Source organism: Gorilla gorilla, chromosome 21, assembly GCF_029281585.2.
Source record: "Gorilla gorilla gorilla isolate KB3781 chromosome 21, NHGRI_mGorGor1-v2.1_pri, whole genome shotgun sequence".
Taxonomy (NCBI): Eukaryota; Metazoa; Chordata; class Mammalia; order Primates; family Hominidae; genus Gorilla; species Gorilla gorilla.
The window spans coordinates 22311781-22330578 of NC_073245.2; the positions used below are offsets into that span (position 1 = coordinate 22311781).

The 18798-nt window shown below is 37.6% G+C and overlaps 1 pseudogene; it reads left to right on the forward strand.

Moving 5' to 3' along the window:
* Positions 1-17171: 17171 nt before the first annotated feature.
* LOC101132939 (proliferation-associated protein 2G4-like) lies at positions 17172-18556 on the forward strand (annotated as a pseudogene).
* Positions 18557-18798: the final 242 nt, after the last annotated feature.

The window sequence follows — 18798 nt, forward strand, 5'->3', positions numbered from 1 at the left end:
GAGTGTTAAAGGGCATTCTTGATATAGAAGAACAGAAAGTAAGCCACTTGGAAAATATATTTGAGGATATGGTTTAGAAAAATATCGCCAGTCTTGCTAGAGAGGTTTACATGATATAAGAAATCCAGAGACCTCCTGCAAGATACTCTACAAGACAACCATGACAACCATTACCAAGGTACATAGTTGTCAGACTACCCAAGGCCAGTGCAAAAGAAAAAATCTTAAAGGCAGCTAGAGAAAAGGGCCATATTACCTATAAAGGGAAGCCCATCAAAGTAACAGCAGACTTCTCAGCAGAAACCTTACAATTCAGAAAAGATTAGGAAACCTTTTTTTTTTTTTTTTTTGAGATGGAATTTTGCTCTTGTTGCCCAGGCTGGAGTGCAATGGCACCATCTTGGCTCACCACAACCTACACTTCCTGGGTTCAAGCAATTCTCCTGCCTCAGCCTCCCGAGTAGCTGGGATTACAGGCATGTGCCACCATGTCTGATTAATTTTGTATTTTTAGTAGAGACAGGTTTTCTCTATGTTGGTCAGGGTGGTCTTGAACTCCCAACCTTAGGTGATCCGCCCGCCTTGGTCTCCCAAAGCGCTGGGATTACAGACATAAGCCACCATGCCCGGCCTGGGGAACCATTTTTAGCATTCTAAAATAGAAGAAATGTCAGCCAAGAATTATATATCTTCCCAAAGCAAGCTCCTTAAACAAAGGAGAAATAAAGTATTGCCCAGACAAGCAATTCCTAAGGAAATTTGTCACCACCAGAATGGCCCTACAAAAGATGATTAAGGGAGTTCTAAACATGGAAATGAAAGAATGATACTTTCTACTACAAAAGCACACATACGCACATAGCCCACAGACTCTATAAAGCAACTACGCAACTGAGACAGCAAAGCAACTCGCTAATAACAGTATGACAGAAAAATAACCTCACATATCAACAGTAACCTTAAACAAATCCCTAACTCATTATATGAAACCAGTATCATCCTGATACCAAAATTTGGCAAATGCACAACAACAAAAAAGAAAACTATAGGTCTATATCCCTGATATAGTTGCAAAACTCCTCAACAAAATACCAGCAAACTGAACCCAACAGCACAACAAAAAGTTAATTCAACACAATCAAGTGGGCATCATTCCTGGAATGCAATGATGGTTCAACATATGCAAATTAATAAACATGATTCACCACATAAATATAATTAAAAGCAAAGACTGTATGATCATTTTAATAGATACAGAAAAAGCATTTGATAAAATCCAGCATCTCTTCATGATAAAAACCTTCAAGAAACTAGATGTCAAAGGGACAAACCTCAAAATAAGAGTCAACTATGAGAAATCCGTCATCAACATCCTACTGAATGGGCAAAAGCTGGAAGCACTACTTTAAGAACTGAAACAATGCAGCGATGTCCACTCTCACCACCTCTGTTTAACATAGTATTGGAAGCCCAAGCCAGAGCCATCAGGCAACAGAAAGAAATAAAAGTCATCCAAATACGAAAAGAGGAAGTCGAATTATTTCTCTTTGCTGCTATGATTCTATGCCTCTAGAATCCTAAATATTCCACCAAAAGACTCCTAGACCTGATAAACAATTTCAGCAAAGTCTCAGGATATGAAATAAACATGCAAAAGTCAGCAGCGTTCTATACAACAATAACATTCAAGCTGAGGATCAAATGAAGAGTGCAGTGCCATTTAAAATAGCCAGATAAAAAATAAAATACCTAGGAATACACCTAATCATGGAGGTAAAAGATCTCTATGAGGAGAATTACAAAAACTGTTGAAATAAATTATACATGACACAAACAAATAGAAAAGCATTCCATGCTCATGGATTGGAAGAATCAATATTGTCCAAAGTGATGTTCAAAACAATCTACAAATTCACCTCTATTTGTCAAACTACCAACTTCATATTGCACATAATTAGAAAATACTATTCTAAACTTCATATAGTATCAGAAAAAGATCCGGAATAGCCAAGGCAATGTAGAGCAAAAAGAACAGACCTAGAGAAATCACATTATTGCTTCACACTATATCTCAAGGCTACAGTAACCAAAACAGCATGGTACTGGCACAAAAATAGACACATAGACCAATGGAAGAGAATAGAGACCCTTGAAAGACAGCCACACATCCACAACCAATCTTCAACAAAGTTGACAACGACAACAAAAAACCACGGGGAAAGGACACCCTATTCAATAAATGGTGCTGGGAAAACTGGCTAACCAATATGCGGAAGAATGAAACTGGACTGTTACCTCTCACCAATACAAAATTTAGCTCAAAATTAACTCAAAATGTATTAAACACTCAAACGTCAGGTGTCAAATTGTAATAATTATGAAAACTCAACATTAACTCAAAATGTATTAAACACTCAAATGTCAGATGCCAAATTATAAAATTTCTAGTAGAAATCCTGGGAAATTATTCTAGGTATTGGCATAGGCAAAGAATTTAGGATGAAGACTCCAAAAGCAAATGCAACAATTTTTTTAAATAATAGGAAAATGGGACTTAATTTAACCAAAGAGTTTCTGCACAGCCAAAGAAACTCTCCAAAAGAGCAAGCAGACAACCTACAGAATGAAAGAAAATATTCACAAACTATGCAGCCAACCAAAGACTAATATCCAGAGTCTATAAGGAACTTAAGTGAATCAACAAGAAGAAAACAAACAACTCCATCAACATGTGGGCAAAGGACATGAAGAGACATTTCTCAAAAGAAGACATACAAGTGGCCAACAAACATATGTAAAAATGCTCAACGTTACTCTCATCAGAGAAGTGCAAATTAAAACCACAATATGGTATCATCTTACACCAGTCAGAATGGTAACTGTATTTATCAGAAACAGCCAAACTATTTTCCAGAGTGGCTATACATTTTATGGTACATTTTACTGTACCATTTTACTAGCAGTGTATTATTACTAGCATCATATGAGAAATCCAGTAGTTCTACATTTTTGCCAGCACTTGGCATTAGCAGTATGTTTTTGAAATAATTAGTCGTTCTAATAAGTGTGTTTTGGTGTCTTATTATAGCCTTAAGTTTCACTAAAGGCTAGTGATGTTCAACATCTTTTCATGGCATGTCTGTCATTCCTATATCCTGTGTGGAAAAATGTTCAAACTTTTGCCCATTTTGTAGTCAAACTGGTTTTTTTTTCCTTACTGTTGAGTTAAAAAAATTATTTATATATTCTGGATTCAAGTCTTTTGTCAAATATGTAATTTGAAAATAATTTATCTAAATGTATGCCTTGTCTTTTTGTCATTTTAACAGGGTGTTTGCAAAGCAAAGTATTTAAATTTTGATGAAGTTTAACTTGGTGATATTTTTAATAGATCATGCTTTTGGTGACATGTATGATAACTCTATCTAATTTTTAAAATAGATTAAAACTAGTGAGAAATACATTTTAAAACAAAAATTATAAATGAAAAATTTTTTGAGAGAAGAATGAACATATATGAATGTATATTTGTATACTATATAAATACATATAATGATGATGTATACATATAAACATACATACCTGTGTATACATAGCCACAAAATAAATTTGCTAAATAAATCATAAGCAAAGGAAAATATTCAATACCCACTGAAATTTAGACAATTGCCAGACTATATGCCTAGCTTTATAATAATAAATTTAGAAACTTGAGGGCAATGAATGCTGTTTGTCTGTTTGTTTTGAGATGGAGTCTTGCTTTGTTGTCCAGGCTGGAGGGCAGTGGCGCGATCTCGGCTAACTGCAATCTCTGCCTCTCGGGTTCAAGTGATTCTCCTGCCTCAGCCTCCTGAGTAGCTGGGATTACAGGCATGCGCCACCATGCCCAGCTAATTTTTGTATTTTTAGTAGAGATGGCATTTCATCATGTTGGTCAGGCTGGTCTCGAACTCCTGACCTCATGATCCGCCCGCCTTAGCCTCCCAAAGGGCTAGGATTACAGGCATGAGCCACCTCACCCAGCCCAATAAATGGTTTTCTAAGAAAATTTAAACTATTAAATGTAAAATCTAAACAATACAATAATCATGTGGAAAATGTAGTAATTAAATATATTCCTGCTGAAATGGAAAACAATACATGGGTCATTATTAATATTTTAAAAAACACATAAATTTCTGCGTTTTATATAATTTTAAAATAAAAAATGAGAACAAAATTGTCTAGTTAACTAAAAATAATGCAGTTATGATTGAAACCAAATCATGACAAAGTAGCAAAATGGAGACATAAATGACTAAACAATTTATACTTAACAAAATGTGAAATGAAGTCAGAAAATGTCAATTACAGTGATGGAATGAAGTTAATATTAAAAATGAAAAAAATCTAAATTTCTAGAAATCTAAGAGATTTACTAATTTGATTAATATATCAAATAAAAAGAAATCTAGAAAGTTACAATTATCTCAAAATATTCTATAAAGGTATATAATACAATTCAAAAATACATCTTTGGCATATAACAGTTTTAATAGTATTATGATAATATTTATTAAAATTATATATGAGGAATATATGCTATATATATGTATATATACCACACATTGGTAACTAGCATCATGATTAATATTAAAACATGAGGCACTTTCTCATTTAAATGAGAAACAAAAAAAGGACATTTGCAATAATCACTATTATTTATAATTATTCTGAAAATATAAAAGATATAAATACTGGAAGTAGAAAGAAATTATTGTTATTTGCAAATTATGTGATTTTATATTCAAGAAGTTTTAAGAAAAGCAACAACAATTAGAATTAGTGAAAGAAGTAATGGGGCCAATCACACAATATTCAAATATAATTTTCTGATATAATAATAACTCTTCAGATATATAATACAGAAAATGATTACATTCACAATAACACAACTGTAAATATTAATATTTCACGAATATAAAATATTAGAGAACATATATCAGAATAAATGGACACATATTGCATAAAAGATATACAACTCTGTATAAAAACTTAGAAGAAGACAACTAATTGTAGAACAGTGTCTTATATGGCTAAATAACATACTATTGGAAAAAAGACAATTTTCCTCAAATTAACCAATACATTCAATTTACATGGAAAATCCAAATATGACTTTGTTTTTATTTCTTTTTAAGAACTGATAAAAATAATTTTATCTGAGAAAGTAAATAGGCAAAAGTGGCTAGAAAAAACCAACAATAAAGGAAGCATAATGAATTTGATTTACCTAATATTAAAATATATTGAGTGAATCACAGAAAACGGTAGAACCTCCCTTCATAAAGGAGACAATAACAATTATAAATATATATTCACCTAACAATGGAGTCCCCCCAAAAATGAAGCAAACACTGACAGAATTGAAGGCAGAAATATTCAAACAACACCATAAACCAACTACACCTAACAAATATGAAAAACACTCTCCCTAACAACTGCAGAACATACTTCTTCTCAAGGGCACGTGGAATATTCTCTAGGATAGACACTATATTAGGATATAAAACAAGTCTTAATAAATTTAAAAATACTATAATCATAAAAAGTTTTATTCTCCAAGAACAATGGAATGAAGCTAAAAATCAGGAAGAGAAGGAAGCATAGATAATTTGCAAATATGTGGAAATTAAACAACATACTCTTAAACAATCAGTGGGTTGAAAAAGAAATTATCAGGAATATTAGAAAAATAGTTTGAGACAATGAAAACAAAAATACAACGAACCATTGGATGTAGTAAAAGCTGTGCTAAGAGAGAAATTTATAGCTGTAAACACTTATGTTAAAAAATATAGATCTCAGATAAACAACCTAACTTCAAACTTTAAGATATTAGAAAATGTAATCAAACCTAAAACTAGCAGAAGGAAAAAAATAAGAAAGATTAGAGCAAAGATAAATAAGATAGAGAACAGGAAAACAATAGAGAAAATTAACAAAAATAAAAATTGTCTTTTTGAAATGTTAACAAAATTGGCAAACTTTTAGCTAGACTGACAAAGAAAAAAGAGAAAAGACTCAAATTAATAAACTCAGAAGTGGAAGTGGGGATATCGCTACCAATATTTCAGAAATTAAAAGAATTATAAGAGAATACTATGAATAATTGTACACCAACAGGTTAGATAGTCTAGATAAATAGAACATAATTCTAGAAATGCATATACAAAAATCAATTCAAGATGGATTAAAGACTTAAACGTTGACCTAAAACCATAAAAACCCTAGAAGAAAACCTAGGCATTACCATTCAGGACATGGGCATGGGCAAGGACTTCATGTCTAAAACACCAAAAGCAATGGCAACAAAAGCCAAAATTGACAAATGGGATCTAATTAAACTAAAGAGTTTCTGCACAGCAAAAGAAACTACCATGAGAGTGAACAGGCAACCTACAAAATGGGAGAAAATTTTCACAACCTACTCATCTGACAAAGGGCTAATATCAAGAATCTACAATGAACTCAAACAAATTTACAAGGAAAAAACAAACAACCCCATCAACAAGTGGGCGAAGGACATGAACAGACACTTCTCAAAAGAAGACATTTATGCAGCCAAAAAACACATGAAAAAATGCTCACCATCACTGGCCATCAGAGAAATGCAAATCAAAACCACAATGAGATATCATCTCACATCAGTTAGAATGGCAATCATTCAAAAGTCAGGAAACAACAGGTGCTGGAGAGGATGTGGAGAAATAGGAACACTTTTACACTGTTGGTGGGACTGTAAACTAGTTCGACCATTGTGGAAGTCAGTGTGGCGATTCCTCAGGGATCTAGAACTAGAAATACCATTTGACCCAGCCATCCCATTACTGGGTATATACCCAAAGGACTATAAATCATGCTGCTATAAAGACACATGCACACGTATGTTTATTGCGGCACTATTCACAATAGCAAAGACTTGGAACCAACCCAAATGTCCAATGATGATAGACTGGATTAAGAAAATGTGGCACATATACACCACGGAATACTATGCAGCCATAAAAAATGATGAGTTCATGTCCTTTGTAGGGACATGGATGAAATTGGAAATCACCATTCTCAGTAAACTATCACAAGAACAAAAAACCAAACACCGCATATTCTCACTCATAGGTGGGAATTGAACAATGAGAACAACACATGGACACAGGAAGGGGAACATCACACAGCGGGGACTGTTGTGGGGTGGGGGGAGAGGGGAGGGATAGCATTGGGAGATATACCTAATGCTAGATGACGAGTGTGTGTGTGCAGCGCACCAGCATGTCACATGTATACATATGTAACTAACCTGCACATTGTGCACATGTACCCTAAAACTTAAAGTATAATAATAATAATAAAAAAAGAAATGCATAAACTACCAGCAAAAAAATTTTAAAAACACATAAATTGAACTTCATAAAAATTAAAACTTTTATGCAGTAAAGGACATTATAAATATAGTGAAAAGCAAATCTACAGAACAGAAAAAATATTTCCATATTATATATCTGACTTAGTTTAGTATTCAGACAATATACATAACTGTTACAGCTCAACGACAAAAAAAACCTAAAACAATTAAAAAATGGGCAATGGACTTGAATAGACATTTCTCTAAAGAAAATATGCATATTACCCACAAGTATGTGAAAAGATATTTAACCTAATTAGTCGTTAAGAAAATGAAAATGAAAATCATTTTCATTTCACACCCACTAGTAATCAATAATAATAATAATGGAAAATAGCAAGTGTTGGCAGGAATATGGATAAATGAAAACCATTGTACATTACTGGTAGGAATGTATAATGGTACAGTTGTTGTAGAAAATGTGATTTCTCAAAAAGTTAAGCATAGAACTGCCATATATTCCAGAAATTTCCTCCTGACTCTATACCCAAGAGAAATGAAACACATGCCCACATAGAAATTAGAACATTAATATGAATGAGTATAGCAGCGTTATTCATAATAGCCAAATTTACAAACAACCCAAGTGTCCGTTAATGCATGGATCAACATATTATGGTATATACACAAAAGAAATATTATTCAGCCATAAAAATAAATTAAGTACTTACCCATGCTACAACTTGTCTAAACTTCAAAAACATTATGCCAAGTGAAAGTTTAAAGCCAGACACAAAATGTAACATATTGTCCAATTTCTTTTAAATGAAACCCTGGGATAAGCAAACCCATAATTACAGAAAGCAGACAGAGGTTGCCAGGGCTGGGGAGAGGGACTGGATGGAGTCTGATTTCAAAATAAGATTATAAATGATTTGGTGTTGAGATCAGTGGCATGTTCCAATTTTGTATTTCTGCCCCAGCTATGAGTGCCATAACTGAATTAAGGGTAAGACCTCATAAACTTCCTGCACTGAATTGAACTGAGGCCAAATTGGGCCATAGGAACTTTGTACAAAGCTACCTTCAGACTTTAACTTATATCTTATATAAACTTTAATATACCTTTGGGGATTATATTACTTAATTACTATGTTAAGTTTAAATATACAGCTTAAAACTGCTGATTCCCTTCATTTCTAACTTAAGTCAGTAAAACAAGCATATAAGGAGTGCCTGCTTTGTAGTTGGCAAGGCACCTAGGGGCTGGGAAGATGAGAGAGCATAGGCTGAGAATGCAACCAAGCTTAATGCATGGGAAGTACTTTCATCTCTTTGCACTAAAGGCCCTGTTGTACCTGCTTCTCTCACTTTCTTACTAATTACTTCTGAAAGCACCATCTCAATAAATTACGTGTGCATGAATCCTCATTTCAGGCTCTGCTTCTAGTTATGCTGTTTCAAGTTCCTGTACACATATGTATCCCTAAACTTTGCTTTCCTTTGTGTAACTAGGAGCTTTGCAGGGGCACTCACTGAACAGGTGCACTGTTCTCTGAGGAGCACAGCTGGGGATGTGTGAGGGATGAAGGGAGAGATTGCTTCCTGTAGCTGCTGTTGACACAGGAGGAGAGGTTATAGAGATATGGCAAACGAAGTCAAGGCTCAGAAAGCTTAATCGTCTTTTTCTGCATTGTAACTGTGGTAAATGGTGGGGATGAGATTAAAATGCATAGATGTCTAAATGCTCATTCCTAGCCTCATTCTACTGTACTATACTGCACCTCACTGCACGATTCAATTACACCTAATTAGAACTGACCTAGGGAATAGTGTAGGCTTTAAACCAGCCCCCAGCAGGTGTTTCCTTTAGTGCAGGGCTCTGACAAAACATGTGATGATTCTCTTTGCTCTGGTGCTCATAAATCCCCGATTTCTCTCTTGCCTCTCCTCCAAAATTCACACCCCAAGTCTTCACATCATCCATGTAAATAACTGAGCAATTTCAGATGATTTTCCTTTAAAATATTGAAATAAAACTTACACCTAGATTCCAAGTAAACAATATGGGCAGAGTTCAGTTCAGGAACCTCTTCTCCTTGTGTCAACAGCAACTACAGGAAGCAACTTTTGCCCTTATTCCTCACACATCCCCAGCTGTTCTTCACAGAGAACAATGCACCTGTTCAATGAGTGCCCTTGCAATGCTCCTAGTTACACAAGAAGAATCCTGGCACAAAAGGCTGTCTATGGTTCATTCTAGAATATGGGAGGAGATTATTTGTCTTGTCTATGGTTCATTCTAGAATATGGGAGATTATTTGTCTTGTCTATGGTTCATTCCAGAATATGGGAAGAGTTTGGCTCTTTTGCCAGACACTTAACAGTGATCCTCAGCTCTAGACACAAATTCCAGCATGACAGCTGTTCACAAGTTGCAAAGGTAAAGCCAAGAAGAGCCATGCCTACCTTGGTTGTCCCCTGAACAAAGACTGAATATAATGATATGAATTGACTGTGCTCACCACAGTAAAATTCTCTTTTTCTCATTTGCAAATACTCCTCCTCTCAAGTAAAATGACATTCACTTTCAGAGTAGTGCCCCTGAAAGAATTCATAAAGGGAAAATGTTGAGTTAAGGTGGACCATTGTCAACAAGGTGTGCTTTCTCTTCACTCAAACGAGGAAGACAAGAAACAAATCAGCTATATTCTGCTTCCTCCAGAGCAGCCCAAATGCAGCTATAGCTTGGATTAGAAACGTTTCTTTTAAAACAAGGGGAAAAAAGATGCATTTCCATTTTTTGTCATCTAAAGCTCACAGATTACTATTTTTTTTTTTTTTTACTATTGACTTAAGTCTCACTTGCTTTTATTTGTCAAGGGTCTTAGGAGTAGTGTATCACAGACCCACCAAGCCTGCTCCTACCTCATGGTATTTGGAACAGCTGTTCCTTCTGACTGAAATGCTCTTCCCTTCGGGCTCATTTCTGCAGAGTTAATTTTCTTACCCCCTTCAAGCCTGTGCTCAAATTTCATTTGCTCAGTGAAGCCTACCCTTTTTCTATTGAATTCTGCCTCTCTGCTTCCCTCTGGCATTTAATTACTCTTCATCAGGCTCTACTGTGCACCTTCCTTGGCATTCATTATTTTCTAATATGCCATATAGATTATTTATTTTGTGTATTGTTGATTATCCATTTCTCCTACACTAGCATGTAAGCTCCTAAAAGACAAGCTGTTCATGTTATTCCTTGTAGTGCATGCCAGTATGTGCTGTTCTGACATCCCCATTGCCTCCCCCTACATCTTTATGACTAAAACACTCATTCCCCAGCTCCTGGGAATGAGGGAAGCTGACAGCTCAAGAGAGTCTCTCTCTTGGATCTGCTCTCTGCATAAGAGCTTCATTTTTCCCAATGTCATGCTCTTCCCCAGAAACATTCTATGTCCAGTGACTTGTGGATTCAAAGGTACAAAGGCTCAAATTTGTTACCTCCATTCAGGACAACTCTGAAGGGCATCCAAGTTCCACAGCCCTGTGTTAGGTGAGCTGAGGCCTCTGCTGCAACTGCTCCATGGACCTGCTTCTCTCTTCTCAGTCTTATTTCCCTTCCTTCCACAGGTGTCAATCCTAACAGCATGACCTCCAAACTTCCTGCTCCTCTAACATTTATTTCGGTCTGTTTTCTGAACACCTGCAAGAGTATCAGGCAGGACATAGTTGCCTAAGAAATACTGAATGCGTGAATGAATGTAAATGCAAAAACAACCTCTTCATACAAAACCTCAATGTTGACAACCAACATATCTGTGCATACCTTCTTACAGGTCAGATTGGAATTTTCTGGTGAGGTATTTCTCCATTTTTTTTTCACTCAACAATATTTATTAAGCATCTTATGCATCTGGTGAAGATATACCTGTGAATTAAAGGGACAAAATCTCTTCCCCATGAATCTAAGATTCTCACAGTGGAGTCAGAAAATATGCTAATAAAAACTGCATATAATAGGATATCGGTTAGTGACAAGAGCCCTGAGGATGTCATAGAATGATGTTGTGGGAATGACAGTGATATTTGAAACTGGGCAGTCAGGTAGGCCCCTCTGATGAGGTGAGATCAGCTAAGACAAAAATAAAAGGAAGGAGCGAGTTACACATATGTCTGGGTTAAGAATGTTCCATGATGAAACAGTCTAACAGCATGTGAAAAGGCCCTGGAGAAGAAAGGTGCTTGGTGTTTGGAGAAAAAAGCAAGGGGGCTGGAATGGAGTGAGCAAAGTGGGGAATAGCCAAAGAATATGCGGTGCATTTGGAGCAACAGCCAGTTGCCAGACCAGGCAGGGCCTGTTGAGAAGTTGGCATTTTATTGGGTGATGGGATGATTTTTAAAGGTTTTGAGCAAGAAGGGGGCATGAACAGACTTCTATTTTTAAAGGAATCCCATTGTCTAACTGCCTGTGGCAGTTTGGGACATGTATCAACATCCTGCAAAGTTTCTCCATGGCATATACAGTAGTTGCTCAGTGGAAACTCACAGGACAATGTCCCTTGGTGCCACTATTCAGTACTTTTGACTATCACAGAGACCCTAAATACATTGAATTCTGAGTCACTTTTGGATCAACCAACACATTTCCAGAGCCTACCATGTGTCAGGGACAGGCCTTATTTGATCCTCATAATCTTTAGAAGTTGACATTGTGATCTCCTTTTGCAGATGAGAACACTGAGATGCACAGAAGCTGAAGGACTTACCCAAGTTTGCACAGCTAGCGAGTGACACAGATAGTATTGAACTCACATCCTCATTATGTAGCATATATATGTATATAAATAAATAAATATATATATGTATATATATATATTTTTTTAGACGGAGTCACTCTCTGTTGCCCAGGCTGGAGTGCACTGGTGTGATCTCAGCTCACTGCAGCCTCCACCTCCCAGGTTCAAGTGATTCTCCTGCCTCAGTCTCCTTAGTAGCTGGGATTACAGATGCACACCACGACACCCGGCTGATTTTTGAGTTTTTACTAGAGACTGGGTTTCACTGTGTCAGCCAGGCTGGTCTCGAACTCCTGACCTCAAATGATCCACCTGCTTCGGCCTCCCAAAGTGCTGGGATTACAGGGGTGAGCCACCGTGCCCGCCCACATCTTACACTTTTTATACAAAACCTGCCACATGTATTTGCTCTCCTCTTTTATAGTCTGAGAAGGAGTAGAAGGTAGTAAGAGAAATGACCATTCATTGTTCACAGTGTTAAGAAACTTAGACACAGCATTTGAATTGGCCCCCAAACAACTTTTGAGTAGGTATTATGGTCTCCATTTTATAGATGAAGACATTGTGATATAAAACCATGTATTCAATGTGTGGTATATTGACTGGCATCATCAGTACCACCTGGGAGCTTGTTAAAAATGAAGAATCTGGAGTCTCAACCAATAAAACAGAAATAATAACAGCTTCTTTATACATTAGTGCTTCCACTTTTCATTGTATCACTGGACAAGAAATTTATGTTTTCTTTACAAATTCAGATTACAATTCAGGTCTACTAACATTTTATTAGGCAAAGCAGGTCACCCAGCCAAGCCCAGCATCAATGCCTGGATACATTCTTTGCCCACAGAAAAACAGAAAGTAGAGAATAGTTGCTAAATGCTAAAAACAAACTGTCACAGAGGTTATAAATGAATTGTGGCCATTTTCTTTAACCAGCTTTCTTAATGCATACTAAAGGTCTTTGCAACTGTTTTGTGGGTATTCTACCAAATTTAACTGTTTATCAAAGGATCATTTTTTAAACATGTACAATGCCATCTCTGGAAGAAATTCTGACAAGTACAATTTTCTATATCTTCTATCCCCAGACAGGCCTTAGCATAAAGTGGCACCTCAGACAGCTGCCTGGATGGACCACCCATTAATCCAGCTCTGTTCCTATTCTAAGGGAAGATTAAAGGCTCTTGGCCAATAGATTAATGATTGTGCATTAAATCAGTTGGACTCCTAACCACCCTTTTTTCTATGAGATGTGTTAACTTTTAGAAAATGTATTGAACTATAAACTATCCCCAGTCAAGAAACTGAATATTACCAGAATAATGAAAGCCCTCCCCTAAGTCTCTCTTCCTGTCACTATGCTCCAAAACCGGTATCACTATCTTTACTCTGGTTAATACACATTGGTTTTGCCTTTTTCTGTGCTTTAGATAAAAGGAGTCACGGGCTATGTGCTCTTGTCTTACTTCTTTCACTTAACATGCTTGTGAAATTCATCTATATTTTTGCATGTAGTTGTAGATCATTACCTCTCATTCCATATAGCATTCATTTATCTATATATTTTATATAAATATGGACAATTTGGAAACTTCTACTAATTTTTAGCCACTAGGACCGGTGCTGCTATGAATATTCTACTACATCTTTTGTCGAACTTATGGACACATTTCCTCTGGGTATACACTTATAAGTAGAATTGCTGGGCGTAGGATTTGTGTATGTTCAGCGTTAGTAGATTCTTCCAGCTTGTTTTAAAAGTCTATTTTTAAGTTTAATAAGCGGGTGATGTAGACTTAGTCATAGGTACATGTGGCTACACTTTGCTTATAACTTTGTGATTTTCCACTTTAAACTTAACAAGTCTATTTATCTCTGGGCCTAAGCTATTCTTTAGTTGCAAATTAGGCAGTTTTGAAAGCTGCTCTAACTTCTTCAGCTCCCTGGGGCTCTATCCAGTGTATTACTCACAGATTGGTAAGAGATGAAGGTCCTTGCTACCAACATTATCATGCACAGAGAAAGTTCCTAACACACAATCACCCAGTATTCCTCTAAGAATTGATAATGTGTCTGGAAAATTACTATTCTTTTAGGGTCCCAATGATGCTGCAGAGAGGGCCAAGCCTTGTTCAAGAGCTCTGCTAATGAGATGAGGCTCTGCCAGGGGAAGAGAGGTACCGCCTCCTTCCTGATGTTTGCATACTCCTCTTTGTCAAGGGAGATAGTCCTAGGCATTAGGATATGGAGGAAAACAGAGCCTTTGGAGGAAGGAGTTAGATAAAGAGAAAGACACACTACTTCTGTCTAAAACCCCTATTTCACCATTCCTTATGGCTCCAAGATAAAGTACATGCCAACGCTGAGAGTCAACGTTTTTTTTTTTTCTCAATGTCTCTCATCAGTTACAAATTATACATTTATCCAAGAGAATCTAGAATAGAGAGAGAACAAATATTGAGTTGGGGGTCACCCTTCAAAGGGCATTATCTGTCAGATGAAAGTTACCAATGGAAATAAAAGACAAGATACATAGAGGAAAACGTCATCACAGCACCTTATATCAGGTTGAGTTTTTATGCTCTTTTCTTGCCGTCTGTTTTTGTTTCTATGTGAGTACAAAAGCCATTTAGAGAGCTTCCTTCACAGAGTGTCCACTATGGTAGAGAAGATGTAGAAAATATGCAGGAAACAGGATGTAAATAAAATACAAATTATGAAGCAGAGTGATTCATAAGAATATAAGAAAGCAAGTGTTTTTGACCTTACAAATTATTTCTTTTTTTTTTTTTTTTTTTTTTTTTTTGAGACGGAGTCTGGCTCTGTCGCCCAGGCTGGAGTGCAGTGGCGCAATCTCAGCTCACTGCAAGCTCCGCCTCCCAGGTTCACGCCATTCTCCTGCCTCAGCCTCCCGAGTAGCTGGGACTACAGGCGCCCGCCACCACGCGCGGCTAATTTTTTGTATTTTTAGTAGAGACGGGGTTTCACCATGTTAGCCAGGATGGTCTCGATCTCCTGACCTCGTGATCCGCCCGCCTCGGCCTCCCAAAGTGCTGGGATTACAGGCGTGAGCCACCGCGCCCGGCCGACCTTACAAATTATTTCAACAGAGAGGTAGCATATTTGGCATTGAAATAGCCCTAAGGCATAGCTATATCTTAAAGTATATGTTTAAAAACATGTGTTTAAATAAACATTTAAGTGTGCCGTTTAATACACCTATTTTATTATGTATGGAAAACGGACTCTCTAGGAGTAGTGGTCAGTGCTCCAGAAGGAATTAGTTGCACACTCAGGTTGGGAAATTAAGGACAGTTAAAGGAACATGTTTACAAGGTTGTGGGCATGATTAAGAGAAACAAACAAGGAATGTGAAGCCTCTGGAGCTAGCAATAGTGAGGGGCTGTTTATCACTCCTAGGATGGAATGGGCTAGGGGAGGAAATAACAACCAGCACCCAGGAGCTGCGGCTGGAGGTAAAGAATTTCAGCCAACTTGCAGTAACCTGGCACAGGGGGAGCCAAATTGCACTTTCCTCCCTCCCTCCAATCTCCCATTGGATGGATCCACCTGAAAGCCAGGAGGCATGGGGCCCACTGATTCGGCCAGTGAAGATCTTCCTTGACCTCAGGTGAAAAACAGAGAGATTGGCAAGAGGAGATCCATCCTATGAATAGTCACATTTCTCAAGAAATGAAACAAAGTTCTTCATGTAGATCATGTTTTTTTAAAAAGCATACCTATTTTACTGTTATTATTTAATGTTCATTAAGCACTTCTGGCTCATTAGGCATTCATTAATTAGGATCTAATTCTGCATGCTCCTTTTCCCAGCTATAAAAATCAGCAGGATTTTTTTTTTTCAGCTGCTTTTATCTGACTAAAATAATGGGTTCTTTTTTCAACAAATGGTAGAGGGTTATATAGAACTCTGAAAAAATACCAACAATCACCTTCAAAAGGTGAACACAAAATTTACGGAAGAATCTATAATTATATTAGGATTTTACAGAGAGAATATTATCTCTTAGCTCTATAACTATATTTAGAGGCTAAAATACCTGGTAATATCCAGTTAAGTCGCCCCTATTGATTTGGGAATTCATGCAACTATTTATTCTCCCACTCACTAGAAAAGATTGCTTACCATAGCAACCCCTGCATTAGCATTCAGCTTCTTATTTACAGAGCACCTTCCTAAAGGAGGAGATATCTCAATGTGCAAAGTGAACCTAATTTCTTATTAAATATAATTTTAAGGGGGAAAGCTAGTGCATAAAAACTCATAAAAAAGAGCAACCCAAACTGGAAACTGGCAATTGTTTAAGGCTCTTTTACAATTATTTAATCCGTGTGTCTTTCCTGACTCTGGGCATTCTGCTCCTTTTGCACGTTTGTAAGCTGAGATGCGTGGGAAATAATAAAATATTATGCACAGCCCACACCCCACATAGGAAGCTTGCTGTTTCTCTGTGGGAAGTTTTAACTTAGGTCAGCTTCACCTAAGAATTATTTTTCTTTCTTTCTTTGAAGAAGGCAGATTCCTGGTCCTGCCACTCAAATTTTCAAAGTGAAAATATTTGGTCTGATTTTCCAATGTATTTCCTTGATGTCAGTCAAGTGTCTGAAACATTAGTGATTGTTTTTACCTTGTACAGTGAAGTGAGGTAGCATTTTAATTAGGGAAGAAAAAAACTGACTTATGCTCAAAAGTTCAAAGCTTTTGTGATGGAACTCAGAGATTGAGGCCAGGAAGTCATGATTTGTGCATCAATGATCAGATCATCTGAGCCCTTTGTAGAGAAGTAAAAACTGGCTTCCCCCTATCCTTCTAGGTTCTTTGGTTGGGCTACAAATTAAATTGACATAAGGCAGATTCACAGGAGAAAAAAGAAAATTACATATACAGGCACTGGAGTCCCCAAAAATATGAGACTCAAAGATTGGTCAGATGATTGAAGCCTATATAGTTTCCTGAGCTATAGAAAAAAATTAGGGCTTAGGGCTTCTTGAGGGTGATACCTACACAAGTTAAGAGAGGATGACAAGAAAAAATATATGATGAGTAGAGGTGGTCTTGTTACACAGATACAATTTCCGAGGTAATAAAAGTTGTTTGGGAGAGGAGACGGCTCAGGAGAAATGAGGCTGCAGTGGTGGTAGTAGGAAGATGTTGGGCAAGGTCCAGCAGCAGGAGCAAACTATCACCAAGGACCTGGTCGTGACCAAGTATAAGATGTGTGGGGGGACCACATCGCCAACCGGGTACTTCGGTCCTTGGTGGAAGCATCTAGCTCAGGTGTGTCGGTACTGAGCCTGTGTGAGAAAGGAGATGCCATGATTATGGAAGAAACAGGGAAAATCTTCAAGAAAGAAAAGGAAATGAAGAAAGGTATTGCTTTTCCCACCAGCATTTCAGTAAATAACTGTGTATGTCACTTCTTCCCTTTGAAGAGAGGCCAGGATTATATTCTCAAGGAAGGTGACTTGGTAAAAATTGACCTTGGGGTCCATGTGGATGGCTTCATTGCTAATGTAGCTCATACTTTTGTGGTTGATGTAGCTCAGGGGACCCAAGTAACAGGGAGGAAAGGAGATATTATTAAGGCAGCTCAACTTTGTGTTGAAGCTGCCCTATGCCTGGTCAAACCTGGAAATCAGAACACACAAGTGAGAGAAGCCTGGAGCAAAGTTGCCCACTCATTTAACTGCATGCCAATAGAAGGTATGCTGTCACACCAGTTGAAGCAGCATGTCATCGATGGTGAAAAAAACATTATCCAGAATCCTACAGACCAGCAGAAGAAGGACCATGAAAAAGCTGAATTTGAGGTACATGAAGTATATGCTGCGGATGTTCTCGTCAGCTCAGGAGAGGGCAAGGCCAAGGATGCAGGACAGGGAACCACTATTTAGAAACGAGACTCCTCTAAACAGCATGGACTGAAGAGGAAAACTTCACGTGCCTTCTTCAGTGAGGTGGAAAGGCATTTTGATGCCATGCCGTTTACTTTAAGAGCGTTTGAAGATGAGAAGAAGGCTCCGATGGATGTGGTGGAGTGCACCAAGCATAGACTGCTGCAACCGTTTAATGTTCTCTATGAGAAGGAGGGCGAATTTGTTGCCCAGTTTAAATTTCCAATTCTGCTCATGCCCAATGGCCCCATGTAGAAAACCAGTGGTCCCTTCGAGCCTGACCTCTACAGGTCTGAGATGGAGGTCCAGGATGCGGAGCTAAAGGCCCTCCTCTAGAATTCTGCAAGTCGAGAAACCCAGAAAAAGAAAAGAAAAGAAAAAAGAAAAGAAAAGAAAAAAGGCCTCCAAGACTGCGGAGAATGCCACCAGTGGGGAAACATCAGAAGAAAGTGAAGCTGGGGACTGAGGTGGGTCCCATCTCCCCAGCTTGCTACTTCTGCTCCATCCCCTTCCCACCATACCCCAGACTTTGTGAAGTACAGTTCTTCTTCTCCACCTAGGACCCGCAGCAGAGCAGGGGTCTCCCTTTCTCCCCCATCCCAGTTCCCCAACCCACTCCCTTCCAACAACAACCAGCTCCAACTGACTCTGGTCTTGGGAGGTGAGGCTTCCCAACCACAGAAGACTACTTTAAATGAAAAAAAGAAA